Below are 12,894 nucleotides of genomic sequence, written 5' to 3'. Positions count from 1 at the left end.
AGACACTATGAGAAGACTAAAAGACCCTATGAGAAGACTAAAAGGCCCTACAGCCATCACTAAGAGTTCTGCGGATGGGAGGAGGCCCATCCACTGCCGTTGTGGTCATTGTGGAAATGAGGCTGTCACCATCGGGAACGTGTCACGGCGGATGAGCTGTCAAGTCACCTCAGCGCTCAGCAGCGTTAGACAGTGGGAGAGTGCAGTGGAAACATCTTAGCAGAACATGAAAGCTGGTTACACATTGAGTGGTGTGTAATATTTAGCTGTTACTTTTTGGGGAATACAGTGAGCACTTTCTGATCCCCCCCAACCGTATTCCCTCTTTATCAATAACACACACACACACACACACACACACACACACAGACAGAAAAGTGTGTCTGTCTGTGACTGGCAGAGCAGAGAGTTGAGAGAACACTGTTTCAGACCTGATGTTCCCCGGTGGCTGTCCCTGTGGCTGAGGTTCCTGTCATCTCTGCTCAGCGTCTCATTTGAGCCCTGGCTAACCGCTGCCCTCGCTGCCCCTGCTGCCCCCGCCTCTGACCAGGTTAAAGCAGCCAATCAAAGGACATAGATGACCTCCCATGCACCAGGCCTTCTCATGATTGGCGGGTACATGCAGGTAATTGAATGTCAGAGACACTACGACGGAGCTTCATGACAACTCACTTTTCTGCTGGGAAGAAAATAAGAGAAGGAGAGGGAGAGGGAGAGGGAGAGGGAGAGGGAGAGGGAGAGGGAGAGGGAGAGGGAGAGGGAGAGGGAGAGGGAGAGGGAGAGGTATATGATGCCATGTACATTGCATTGCCTACATGTGATAGCCACTCAGTGAGCATCTCCTCAACACACCAGCTTTATAGGGCCTGTGGAAAAAGAGGAGTGTTGTAATTATAGATCACACACGCACACTTACACACACACACACTTATACACACACACTCACACACACACACACTTACACACACACGCACTCACACACACACGCACTCACACACACACACACTTACACACACACACTCAAACACACACACACGCACACACACACACACACACACACACACACACACACACACAAACACACACTAAGGCTTCTTCCGTCCTTCCTGTCACCTCTTCTTAGTCATATGACTACACATGGCATCCAGACCAGAGACCATATCCCAGTGACTGGTGTATATAACGGTCCCCTGGGGAACAACACTATGGAGTCTGACTTCAACCATCTGAATGAGCGAGAACAGGACATGAACATCCATATGCCGTTGCTTAGATTGATGGCTCTGGGCTATAGGTGTTCAAAGGCAGAATACTATGGTTTGACTCTGCATTGCAGTATCTACACAGCCGAAAAATACACACACATTTGTACACCAAAATTGGTAATAGTGGGTTTGTTGACAGTTATTACAGAACAGCAGTGCTGACCGTTATCGTACTGTCAGACCTGTGCACCGGTTGTAATTGTGGAAATGAAGATATTGCATATCTATGTCAGGATCGATGGATTCAGGATTCCTTTAATTTGATTAATCCTTTTTTTATTTCATATTTTTTAGGTTCAGAGATTTCACCACCCAGAGAGTGGCAAGGCTGGGAGACAGGATGATAGTCATCTATAATCCACTCACTGCACGCCTAGTTCATCTAATTCCCCGAATTGACATTTAATCTTTGATATTTTGACTAATTCTGTCACGCTACGCTAGTATCTGTGAACCAGAGAGCAATCTCGTTCCGATTTGATTTAGTGTAAATGGCAGCGCTGCGTCTTTCAATTACATTGTCTTTTTTTTTTTTCTTGATTTTTCTGTTGTTCGTCTTTATCTTTCCTTCTGCTTCCTTTGTTATTCTTTCTTTGTCCTAATCTTTATTGAGACGATCGATATGTGACGGCAACACCTGACCGGCGGTGAATAAATCACCTATAATCACTCTGGGGGGGGGGGGGCTGTTCTCACATCTTTCCCACAATCCCTCTCTTTTCACCCGGTCTCGCATGAATACTCCCCGTGTTCAGGCTGGTTATTGGCTGGCTCTGTCAACACAACACCACGTCTGAACAAACAAACAGAGCAGGTCCAGAGAGCAGGATCAATTGAGATGGGATCAATATGAAGCAGTGGTGTGTTGCTGGTTTAGTGCCATTATGTTCAAGTCTAAGGACCATTCCCTGGGATCGGAGATCGACGGCGGTGCGGTGTGGAGCACTGGAGAGAAGAGAACTGCTGCATCCCAAATGGAACCCTATTCCCTATTTAGTGCACTCCTTTTGGCAGGGCCCATAGGACTCTGGCTAAAAAGTAGTGCACTATATAGAGAATAGGTTGCCATTTGGGATGAAGCCCAGGAGTCCTCCTATCAGGTGTAACTGAGCGACAGGAGAGACCTTTTAAAACGACCTCCGTACCACGTCCTGGAACATGTTCAGACACAGCCTCACAGCTGTGGGAAAATACATACACATGTATGCTTCCTCCCTCACACTGACATACTTCTGTGGGAGAAGTGTTAATGGCAAGCATGGACAAGTAGGCATAGGCGTAGACACAGGAGCAGGCACACTCACACGCACGCTCATACGCACGCACGCACGCACACACACGCAAACCTCCACCCGCCCACACACAAACAGACACACAACACCCATCAGTGTTTGTGAGGAGGCAGATGGAGAGGAGAGGAGAGGAAGATGAGTAGAGGAAAGAGAGGAGAGGAGAGAGAGAGAGAGAGAGAGAGAGAGAGAGAGAGAGAGAGAGAGAGAGAGAGAGAGAGAGAGAGAGAGAGAGAGAGAGAGAGAGAGAGAGAGAGAGAGAGAGAGAGAGAGAGGAGAGGAGAGGAGAGGAGAGGAGAGGAGAGGAGAGGAGAGGAGAGGAGAGGAGAGGAGAGGAGAGGAGAGGAGAGGAGAGGAGAGGAGATAAGATGATGAGAGGAGTGGAGAGGAGAGGAGAGGAGAGGAGAGGAGAGGAGAGGAGAGGAGAGGAGAGGAGAGGAGAGGAGAGGAGAGGAGAGGAGAGGAGAGGAGAGGAGAGGAGAGGAGAGGAGAGGGAGGAGAGGGAGGAGAGGAAGGAGAGGAAAGAGAGGACGACGTCTCTGACTATTTAGTCTGTAGAGGGGAGCTCTAGCTTTTAGGTGATGCAACACTGGACGTGAAGCCGGCAACACATCCAGTGTTATTACAGGGCCTTCCCAACGCCCTAGACTTCAACATGATGGGTATTTTGCTGTCAAAAGTTGAACGCTGTCAGTTTTGGTGCTGACAGGTACCCCAAACACCATACAAAGTTACCTCAGAATAGACCTGTTAATCTGATGAAATAGATAGGAAATACATGTACAAGGTACAGTGAGGGAAAAAAGTATTTGATCCCCTGCTGATTTTGTACGTTTGCCCACTGACAAAGAAATGATCAGTCTATAATTTTAATGGTAGGTTTATTTGAACAGTGAGAGACAGAATAACACAAAATAAATCCAGAAAAACGTATGTCAAAAATGTTATAAATTGATTTTCATTTTAATGAGTGAAATAAGTATTTGATCCCCTTTCAATCAGAAAGATTTCTGGCTCCCAGGTGTCTTTTATACAGGTAACGAGCTGAGATTAGGAGCACTCTCTTAAAGGGAGTGCTCCTAATCTCAGTTTGTTACCTGTATAAAAGACTCCTGTCCACAGAAGCAATCAATTAGTCAGATTCCAAACTCTCCACCATGGCCAAGACCAAATAGCTCTCCAAGGATGTCAGGGACAAGATTGTAGACCTACACAAGGCTGGAATGGGCTACAAGACCATCGCCAAGCAGCTTGGTGAGAAGGTGACAACAGTTGGTGTAATTATTCGCAAATTGAAGAAACACAAAATAACTGTCAATCTCCCTCGGCCTGGGGATCCATGCAAGATCTCACCTCGTGGAGTTGCAATGATCATGAGAACGGTGAGGAATCAGCCCAGAACTACACAGGAGGATCTTGTCAATGATCTCAAGGCAGCTGGGACCATAGTCACCAAGAAAACAATTGGTAACACACTACGCCGTGAAGGACTGAAATCCTGCAGCGCCCACAAGGTCCCCCTGCTCAAGAAAGCACATATACAGGGCAGGGGCGGTGTGTTCATTAGGGCGATATGGGCGACGCACTGCCAAACGGGAAAAGGAAGGGATTTTTTTTCTAATCAATTATATCACGGCAACAGTAGTTATCAGTGTTCTAATCTAGACGTCTGATCTGCCACTAAATGTCCAATCAGGCTAAAGTCGTGCTTCAAATGGCCCCGCCCCTTTTGGGGCGATTTCAGTCAGGTTGAAAATCGCCCAGAAGTCTCTCATAGCCTGTCATGTAAAATCTTTTTTTTTCAAATATCAGAGCTTTCAATACAATCTCTATGGGTTTCTGAGGGCTTGCACTTACGCGCTTTCGTCATACGTAACATAACCATGAACGTAACTAAGAAAAGAGCGGGTAGCAGCGTCAATCAATTCACGTACTACTATCAAGATGGCTAGCCTTCAGTGCAACTCGATTGTCTCTTTGAAAGAAGTTCACATCAAAGACCATTCAAAACGAGCTACTGGAGTGTATGCTAGCGGTCATGAGGGAACATATTGTGGAGGAGGTGAAGTCGGCGAACTTCGTAGCTATCCAAGCTGACGAGACCACGGACGTTTCTACACAGACACAGCTGGTGCTTGTGCTGAGGTACATAGATAGCAACCACAAAGTGCAGGAGCGCTTTTTTGAGTTCCTTCCCATCTCGGAATCAACCTCAGTCTCAATCGCCAGTGTGCTTTTGGAGAGACTGAACGGTCTTTTTGCCGACGACGAGAAAGTCAAACTGTGGTGCACTGGCACTGTACCAGGTTCTCATGAGCTACAACCTCCAGGAGACGTTCTCTGAGACTGTGACTCTGTTGAACATCCTCATAACTACTCCCATGACAACAGCTGAAGCTGAGAGATGTTTCTCAACTTTGACATGAGTTAAGACATTCCTGCGAAATTCAATGGGCCAGGAACGTCTGAATGCACTGGCCATGCTTTCCATGGAGAGTGAACTAGTCCTCAGCATGCCTGATTTCAATGAGAAAGTCATTGACCGCTTTGCTGCATTGAAAGAGAGAAGAGAACAGTTTCAGTACAAGTAATGTAGCCTCTCTCTCTCTTTGTCCCTCCCTGTCTGTCTCTTTAACACACACACGCCCAAATCAGTTCACAGTTGATGTTGTTTAAAATAGTTATTTTTCATTTAAAAAAAAGTAAAAAAATAATAATAATCTGTTCATGTTCATTTTTAAAAATCTATACAATTGGCCAGAATATGGTTGTTCATATTTACAAATCTATACAATTGGCCAGAATATGGTTGTTCATTTTTACAAAGCCATACAGATAGCTGTGTTTACCTTTTCTAGAAATTATTTTCAAATTCTGTTTTCAGGCAAAATGTCTATCACTGTTCATTTTCACAAATCTATACAAGAGGGCAGAATATGGAAGTCTATAAAAATGTCTTATTACCAATAACTCCTGCTTGCTTGTTGTGAATTATGCTCAGGTGCACATATTTCCAATTCAACCATGAGGCAAAAAATGTGGTAAAAGCTCTTGTTGATCCTGCAATCTGAACAAATACCAAGATGCTGTATTTTCAGCTGATATTTCATTTGTTTATGGAAATGCATATTGTTTATGCAGTGTTGAGGAATGTGAAAGAACACCCTTGATTATTTTTACTGTGATAACTTATTTTGCTTTTGTAAGCCAACACTTTTGAGATCAGTCAATAAAAGCTTCTGGCATTGACTTATATGCTGCCCCTGGCTTCATGTTGTTGCTGGACATATCTTTTTTAAAATGTGTGTAGGTCACCTAAATCATCAGAAAAATTGCCCCCCCTGAGAATTTTTTCAGGAGCCGCCACTGATACAGGGCCGTCTGAAGTTTGCCAATGAACATCTGAATGATTCAGAGGAGAACTGGGTGAAAGTGTTGTGGTCAGATGAGACCAAAATCGAGCTCTTTGGCATCAACTCAACTCGCCGTGTTTGGAGGAGGAGGAATGCTGCCTATGACCTCAAAACATGGAGGTGGAAACATTATGCTTTGGGGGTGTTTTTCTGCTAAGGGGACAGGACAACTTCACCGCATCAAAGGGACGATGGACGGGGCTATGTACCGTCAAATCTTGGGTGAGAACCTACTTTCCATTGAAAATGGGTCGTGGATGGGTATTCCAGCATGACAATGACCCAAAACACACGGCCAAGGCAACAAAGGAGTGGCTCAAGAAGAAGCACATTAAGGTCCTGGAGTGGCCTAGCCAGTCTCTAGACCTTAATCCCATAGAAAATCTGTGGAGGGAGCTGAAGGTTCGAGTTGCCAAACGTCAGCCTCGAAACCTTAATGACTTGGAGAAGATCTGCAAAGAGGAGTGGGACAAAATCCCTCCTGAGATGTGTGCAAACCTGGTGGCCAACTACAAGAAACGTCTGACCTCTGTGATTGCAAACAAGGGTTTTGCCACCAAGTACTAAGTCATGTTTTGCAGAGGGGTCAAATACTTTCCCTCATTAAAATGCAAATCAATTTATAACATTTTTGACATGCGTTTTTCTGGATTTTTTTGTTGTTATTCTGTCTCACACTGTTCAAATAAACCTACCTGTCACACCCTGGCTCTGGGACTCTATATGTTGAGCCAGGGTGTGTTCATTCTATGTGTTCATTTTCTATGTTGGGTATTCTAAGTTGTTCTATGTCTATGTTGGCCAGAGTGGCTCCCAATCAGAGGCAACGTGTGTCAGCTGTTGTGGGTTGTCTCTGATTGGGAGCCATATTTAAACTGTATGTTTTCCCTTGGGTGTTGTGGGTTTTTGTTCCGTGTTCGGTCAGTGTCACCGTGGACTTCACGAGTCGTGTTTTGTTTGTAACTTTAACTAATTAAAGTCATGTTTGTTTCACACGCTGCGCCTTGGTCCTCATCTGTTCCTGACGATCGTGACAGAAAAACCCACCATACCAGGACCAAGCAGCGTGTCCAGGAACACACGCAGGAGGTGACTCTTGTGGATGTCCTCCTCGGTTGGGGGCAGATTACTGAGGAGGAGGCCGTCCGGTACCGGAAGGCGATATAGGGGGAGACCCAGGCAGGAGAGGAGCAGCGGCGCCAAACGGGTCAACGTCGGACGAACGAGAGGCACCCCCAATAATTTTTTAGGGGGGGGGCACACGGCGTGGGCGACTGGGCAGCAGGAGGCTGCCACAGGGCGAAATAGGAGACGAGGAGAGAAGGCCACCGGGTTACGGGAGCCATTGGCGAGAGGAGGGAAGGAAGTCGTAGAGGCACGGCGAGAGGTACTGAGGTGTATTGCCAGTCCGGTCCGGCCCGTTCCTGATCCCCGTTTAAAGCCAGTGGTGTGTGTTCCCAGTACGGTCCGGCCTGTCCCTGCTCCACGCACCAAGCCTACGGTGTGCGTCGACAGCCCAGCCCGGCCTGTCCCTGCTCCACGCACCAAGCCTACGGTGTGCGTCGCCAGCCCGGTCCGGCCTGTTCCTGCCACCCGCACCAAGTCTACGGTGCGCGTCGCCAGCCCGACCCGGCCTGTTCCTGCCACTCGCACCAAACCTACGGTGCGCGTCGCCAGCCCTGTCTGGCCTGTCCCTGCTCCACGCACCAAGCCTACGGTGTGCATCGACAGCCCAGCCCGGCCTGTTCCTGCTCCACGCACCAAACCTACGGTGTGCGTCGCCAGCCCAGCCCGGCCTGTCCCTGCTCCACGCACCAAGCCTACGGTGTGCGTCGCCAGCCCAGCCCGGCCTGTCCCTGCTCCACGCACCAAGCCTACGGTGTGCGTCGCCAGCCCAGCCCGGCCTGTTCCTGCTCCACGCACCAAGCCTACGGTGTGCATCGCCAGCCCTGTCCGGCCTGTCCCTGCTCCACGCACCAAGCCTACGGTGTGCGTCGACAGCCCAGCCCGGCCTGTTCCTGCTCCACGCACCAAGCCTACGGTGTGCGTCGCCAGCCCAGCCCGGCCTGTCCCTGCTCCACGCACCAAGCCTACGGTGTGCGTCGCCAGCCCAGCCCGGCCTGTTCCTGCTCCACGCACCAAGCCTACGGTGTGCGTCGCCAGCCCTGTCCGGCCTGTCCCTGCTCCACGCACCAAGCCTACGGTGTGCATCGACAGCCCAGCCCGGCCTGTTCCTGCTCCACGCACCAAACCTACGGTGTGCGTCGCCAGCCCAGCCCGGCCTGTCCCTGCTCCACGCACCAAGCCTACGGTGTGCGTCGCCAGCCCAGCCCGGCCTGTCCCTGCTCCACGCACCAAGCCTACGGTGTGCGTCGCCAGCCCAGCCCGGCCTGTTCCTGCTCCACGCACCAAGCCTACGGTGTGCGTCGCCAGCCCTGTCCGGCCTGTCCCTGCTCCACGCACCAAGCCTACGGTGTGCGCGTCGACAGCCCAGCCCGGCCTGTTCCTGCTCCACGCACCAAGCCTACGGTGTGCGTCGCCAGCCCAGCCCGGCCTGTCCCTGCTCCACGCACCAAGCCTACGGTGTGCGTCGCCAGCCCAGCCCGGCCTGTTCCTGCTCCACGCACCAAGCCTACGGTGTGCGTCGCCAGCCCTGTCCGGCCTGTCCCTGCTCCACGCACCAAGCCTACGGTGTGCGTCGACAGCCCAGCCCGGCCTGTTCCTGCTCCACGCACCAAGCCTACGGTGTGCGTCGCCAGCCCTGTCCGGCCTGTCCCTGCTCCACGCACCAAGCCTACGGTGTGCGTCGACAGCCCAGCCCGGCCTGTTCCTGCTCCACGTACCAAGCCTACGGTGTGCGTCGTCAGCCTGGTCCAGCCCGTTCCTGCCACTCGCACCAAGCCAGGGGTGCGAGTCGTCAGCCTGGTTCAGCCCGTTCCTGCTACTCGCACCAAGCCCGGGGTACGAGTCGTCAGCCTGGTAAGGCCCGTCGCTGCTCCACGCACCAAGCCTAGGGTGCGAGTCGTCAGTCCGGCACAACCCGTGCCTGGGTCATCGGTGCCCATTCAGGTACCGCTCAACTGCTCCACTAAGGAGCTGAAGCCTACCGCCCCTGCTACGTCCAGTCCAGCTCCAGCCAGCGGGGCCAGACCGGACCAGGGGCGCTATGGGGGGATTATTGGAGGGTGGTGGGCAAGCCCGGAGCCGGAGCCGCCGCCGAGGAGGTATGCCCGCCCAGCCCTCCCCTGTTTTGCTTTAGTTGAGGCGCGGTCGCAGTCCGCGCCTTTAGGGGGGGGTACTGTCACACCCTGGCTCTGGGACTCTATATGTTGAGCCAGGGTGTGTTCATTCTATGTGTTCATTTTCTATGTTGGGTATTCTAAGTTGTTCTATGTCTATGTTGGCCAGAGTGGCTCCCAATCAGAGGCAACGTGTGTCAGCTGTTGTGGGTTGTCTCTGATTGGGAGCCATATTTAAACTGTATGTTTTCCCTTGGGTGTTGTGGGTTTTTGTTCCGTGTTCGGTCAGTGTCACCGTGGACTTCACGAGTAGTGTTTTGTTTGTAACTTTAACTAATTAAAGTCATGTTTGTTTCACACGCTGCGCCTTGGTCTACTCACTCCTACGACGATCGTGACACTACCATTAAAATGATAGACTGATCATGTCTTTGTCAGTGGGCAAACGTACACAATCAGCAGGGGATCAAATACTTTTTTCCCTCACTGTATATGAAAGGATTGGTATATGAAATGCATGGTATATGAAAGGCATGGTATTATGAAATGAAAGCCTTTGAAGTTTCCCGACTGAAAATGTTATGTTCTATTTGCCCTTCCAATGTTTAAAGAAGATGATTTCAATATATTTTCAATATACTTGCAATAAACTTGCAAAGCCAAGGGTATTTCTACTTTACTATTTATATGTTTTGACTACTTTTACTTTTACTTCACTACATTCCTAAAGAAAATAATGTACTTTTTACTTCATACATTTTCCCTGACATCCAAAAGTACTCGTTACATTATGAATGCTTAGCAGGACATTAAAATGGTTGAATTCACTTATCAAGAGAACATCCCTGGTCATCCCTACTGCTTCTGATCTGGCAGACTCACTAAACACGAATGCTTCGCTTGTAAATGATGTCTGAGTGTTGGAGTGTGCCCCTGGCTATCTGTAATTTTTAAAACTTGAAAATGGTGTGGTCTGGTTTGCTTAATATAAGGAATTTGAAATGATTCATACTTTTACTTGTACTTTTGATTCTTAAGTATATTTGAGCAATTACATTTACTTTTTAAACTTAAACTTAAAACCAAATACTTTAAAAGTTTTACTCAAGAAGTATTTTACTGGGTGACTTTCACTTTTACTTGAGTCATTTTCTATTAAGATATCTTTACCTTCACTCAAGTATGACAATTGGGTAGTTTTGTCCACCAGTGTGCAAAGGGAACATCGATACTAGATGTCTCAGGAAGGTCACAGTGTGATGATAAACTCGCTCCCAGTAGCTTCCAACCTCCAGTCTATTGGTTCCTTTTCAGTTCCAATAACACTAGTTAGTCTTTAAGTAGCTACAGTAACTGTGGAGTGACTCTACCTGAGTTTATTAAAACCACTCTGCCAGCTTGTGCATGTAGACAGTGACCCGACCTGCTGTGGAATTACCCTGCGGGTTGGGTTGGTTTTGGGCCAGGAGTCCGTCCTTCACTCTTAATTGCAGTCATCCCCTTACACACACTCAAGCTGTGGGGAGGATGGTGGTCATGATAGAGCGGTCACGATGGATGGCTCCACTAAACACCATCCTGCTGCAGGGGGTGGTGACCACGCTAATGGTCATGATGTGGTTAATGGGGAGGTGGTTAAGGGGGAGGTGGTTAAGGGGGAGGTGGTTAAGGGGGAGGTGGTTATGGGGGAGGTGGTTAAGGGGGTGGTGGTTAAGGGGGTGGTGGTTAAGGGGGAGGTGGTGGGATCAGCATTCATGGTCAACAAGTGGATGGTAGCTGTGTCCCAACGGTCAAGCTGTGTGAAAAGCTCTTATAACCATTGTGGAGCAGAGCTGTGTGAAAAGCTCTTATAACCATGGTGGAGCAGAGCTGTGTGAAAAGCTCTTATAACCATTGTCGAGCATTAGGGTTAACATCATTTATGTGGCTCTAAGGTGGTGCGTTAGAGGGGGTGGTGGTTGGAGTGGCTCCTATCCACTCCTGAGCTGTGAGGAAAAACAGCCTTGATCGAGTCATTGGAGGAGTCGTCATTTACGATCAAAGAGTGGTGGTTGCTCTCAACATGGTTAATATGTTAAGGTGACGGCTCTGGTAAGTAGAGGCTTCCCTACAACACATGCCTTCCTCACACTGCAATTAAAACCATAAGCGCTAGCGCCATGGGCACACTGAGAGGCAATTACCCATATTCTCTCTCCATTGGTATCTTGTCTAGGAACTATGTGTGGGAGCGCTCATGTGAATATAGCTGTGGTATGCAAGGTACTCTTTGAATAGAGACACGGAAACAGGACAGTTAAGTGGTACAATTTTTTCGACAATGGGTATACACTGAGTGGACAAAACATTAAGGACACCTGCTCTTTCCATGACATAGACATACATTTTTCATACTGGCCCCCCGTGGGAAACGAACCCACAACCCTGGCGTTGCAAGCGCCATGCTCTACCAACTGAGCTACAGGAGTCCTAGAATTCAGGTGAAAGCTATGATCCCTTATTGATATAACTTGTCAAATCCACTTCAATCGGTGTAGATGAAGGGGAGGAGACAGGTTAAAGAAGGATGTTTAAGCCTTGAGACAATTGAGACATGGATTGTGTATGTGTGCCATTCAAAATATTTAGGTGCCTTTGAACGGGGTATGGGAGGAGGTGCCAGGCGCACTGGTTTGTGTCAAGAACTGCAACGCTGCTGGGTTTTTCATGCTCAACAGTTTCCCATGTGTGTCAAGAATGGTCCACCACCCAAAGGACATCCAGCCAACTTGACACAACTGTGGGACGCATTGGAGTCAACATGGGCCAGCATCCCTGTGGAACGCTTTCGACACCTTGTAGAGTCCATGCCGGACGAATTGAGGCTGTCTTGAGGGCAAAAGGGGGGTTGGTGTGGAAGAAATATTTGACTAATAGATAATCAACTCAAAAATATCTCTCAAGACACCGGAGCTTGTGAATTCAAGAATTAGACTTTATTGCATAATAAAGCCGAGCTTGCCCCATGGAACAACTGTCTCTCTCTGGCTTAGAGATCTCTTATATACACACAGATGAAAAAACATGCGTACATTCCTAACTTATTTTAGTTCTGCCCCACCCTTCTTTTTCAACGTCCAGCTGTCACACAATGTCCACTCCAAAATGTCATGAATGCTTTTTTTTCTATATGAAGCCTCTCATTCTATCATTCTATTGGCTGCGTGGCTTAGGCCCCTTCTTAAAAAACGAATGTAATGCACACAGTTTGAGAGCCTCTGTGAAAGAACACATGCATTCATTTAAAACACAGCATATACTACATGTCTATATTCCTTATTTAAGCATGTATCTGAATTATAAAATATCAAACATGTTTATTATATTTTACCTTTGGCATCTCCCTACATGTGCCATAATGATACATAAAAGAATCCTATATTGGCAACTCAATATTAGGAAGGTGTCCTTAATGTTTTGTTCACTCAGTGGACTGTATGTCACCAGAATTTGCTTCTGAGCAACAAAAAAAAAAGGAAAATTATGGGTAGCACTGATTCCTGTCAGGGTGGATTCTGATAAATAGTGGTGTCAAGTTGTTACTGTGTTGTATCATTAACATTATAGGTGACCCAAAAACAGCGAGCTTCAGGGTACAGTAAATTAGAGAGAGAAAGGACCAATGTATTTCAGAAGTGTGTCCCTGATA

This window comes from Coregonus lavaretus (genome assembly GCF_964263955.1).
Source record: "Coregonus lavaretus genome assembly, contig: HAP1_SCAFFOLD_292, whole genome shotgun sequence".
Taxonomy (NCBI): domain Eukaryota; kingdom Metazoa; phylum Chordata; class Actinopteri; order Salmoniformes; family Salmonidae; genus Coregonus; species Coregonus lavaretus.
The sequence above is the reverse complement of the archived record's forward strand: the minus strand, read 5'-3'. Positions refer to the sequence as shown.